This window comes from Orycteropus afer, unplaced genomic scaffold (genome assembly GCF_000298275.1).
Source record: "Orycteropus afer afer isolate SDZICR_OR568_19922 unplaced genomic scaffold, OryAfe1.0 scaffold00096, whole genome shotgun sequence".
NCBI classification, from domain to species: Eukaryota; Metazoa; Chordata; class Mammalia; order Tubulidentata; family Orycteropodidae; genus Orycteropus; species Orycteropus afer.
The window spans coordinates 6,016,726-6,019,035 of record NW_006921683.1 but is presented as its reverse complement, the minus strand read 5'-3'; positions in this window follow the sequence as shown (position 1 = coordinate 6,019,035).

The following is a 2,310-nucleotide window of genomic DNA, read 5'->3' as shown; positions in this document are numbered from 1 at the left end:
AATTAAGGGAATTTGTAAAAACCAGAATAAACTTATAAGAAATGCTAAAGGGAGTCATTTGGACAGAGAACCAACAACATCAGATCTGAGATTATGATACATGACATCTCGTAAAATCAACAAAGATAAAGAATTTTCACAAATAAAATAAATTTACTAGAAACTTGTAAGAAAACAGAAGATTTCAATCTGTAAATAATGACAAACACACAGCAAAAAGAGGGAATAAATGATATAATTAAAGAAGTTCCAAATGAAGAGATATAAAATATTAAGATACAAAAGACTGCTTCACATTTAGGAAAATTAAAAAAAAAAAAAAAAATTACAAAAAAAAATCAGTAAAACCAGAAGAAAATCATAAAGACTTATTAAAGACAAAATAAACAGCAGTTAAGAAAATGGAAAGAAAATATGAAAACAAAATGAAATTAGAATAGAAAAACATTCTGAACAAATAAATCACCAATACCACAATTAAAAAAGAAAAACTAGTAAAAGCAGCAAATTCACAGCTATCAATAACTGCACTGAATGTACATGGATTAAATGCACTAGTCAAGAGACAAAGAATGTCAGAATGGATAAGAAAACAGGACTCATCAATATGCTGCCTTCAGATGACTTACCTTAGACACAAAGATAAAAATAAGCTAAAAATCAAAGGATAGAAAAATTGTATCAAACAAACATCAACTAAAAAAGAGCAGAAATAGAAATGGTAATTACCAATAATAAAGGCTTCAAGGCTAACAACAGTATAAGGGAAAAGGAAGGACACTATATAATGATTAAAGGGTCAATCCGGCCAGAAGACATAACTATAATAAATATAAATGTATCAAATGAAAGGGCCACAAAAATACATAAATCAATTACCAACAGAATTGAAAGGGAAATAGACAACTCCACAATATTTGTTGTTGTTGTAAGGTGCAGTTGAATTGGTCCTAATTCACAGAGACCCTATGTACAACAGAACAAAACACTGACTGATCCTGTATCATCCTCACAATTGTTTCTATGTTTGAACCCATGATTGCTACCAGTGTCCCAATCCATCTCATTGAGGATCTTCTCCTTTTCGCTGACCCTCCACTTTATCCAACATGATATCCTTCTGCAGGGACTGGTCCCTTCTAACAACATGACCAAACAATGGGAGAAAAAGTGGTAATTCTTGCTTCTAAAGAGCATTCTTGCTGCATTTCTTCTGAGACAGATTTGTTCATTCTTTTAGCTGACCATGGTATCTTCAATATTCTTTGCCAACATTACAATTAAAAATCATCAATTTTTCTGTGGTCTTTTGTATTCACTGTCCAGTTCTCAGATGCACATGAAGCTATTGAAAATACCATGGCTTGCCATAAGCTAGTTTCAATACTTTTTTTTTTTTTTTAATTGAAGTCATACAAACTATCTTCTTTGATTACAATGATACAAAATTAGAAATCAGTAACAAGAAGATCAGGAAACAAAATAGCACGCTGCTTAAAAATATTGTATAATAGAAAAAATAGAAAGTGAAATAAAAGAAAATTATTATGATCAAATGAGAATGGAAACACTACATACAAGAACCTTTGAGACACAACAGAATCAGTGTTCAAGGATTAATTTTTAACAATAAAAACAAACATAAGAAAAAATAAAGAAACAAAATCAACACCTTAACCAAACAATTCCAACAATTAGGTAAAGAGCAGCAATAAAATAAAAATAGCCTACAATCTCTACAAGAAAGGGAATAATAAAGAGTAGAGCAGACATAAATGGAATGGAAAATGGAAACACAACAGAAAAAAAATCAACAAAAGTAGAAGTTAGCTCTTCAAAAAGATTTTAAAATTGACAAACCACTGGAAAATTTAACAAAGGAAAAGAAAGAGAAGATGTAGATAACAGGGATAAGAAATGAAACAGGAGCATCATGACAGAAACAACTGAAATAAAAGGATAATAAATGAATACTATGAGAACTTTTAACAAATTTGAAAACAAGAAGAAATGGAAAAATTTCTAGAAACACACAAGCTACCTAAAGTAACACAGGCTGAGGCAGAAAATTTGAATAAATGCATAACAAAACAAAAAATTGAACAGGTCATAAAATCCCAATAACAACAACAACAAAATCTGGACCCAGATGGCTTCACTGGAGAATTCTACCTAACATTCAGAGAGAGCTGACACATATTCTACTCTAAATACTGCAGAATATAGAAAGAAATGGAATACTCTCTAATTCTTTTTATGAAGCAAGCATAAGCCTGATAGCAAAGAATCCAGTAAAAAAAAAAAAAAAAA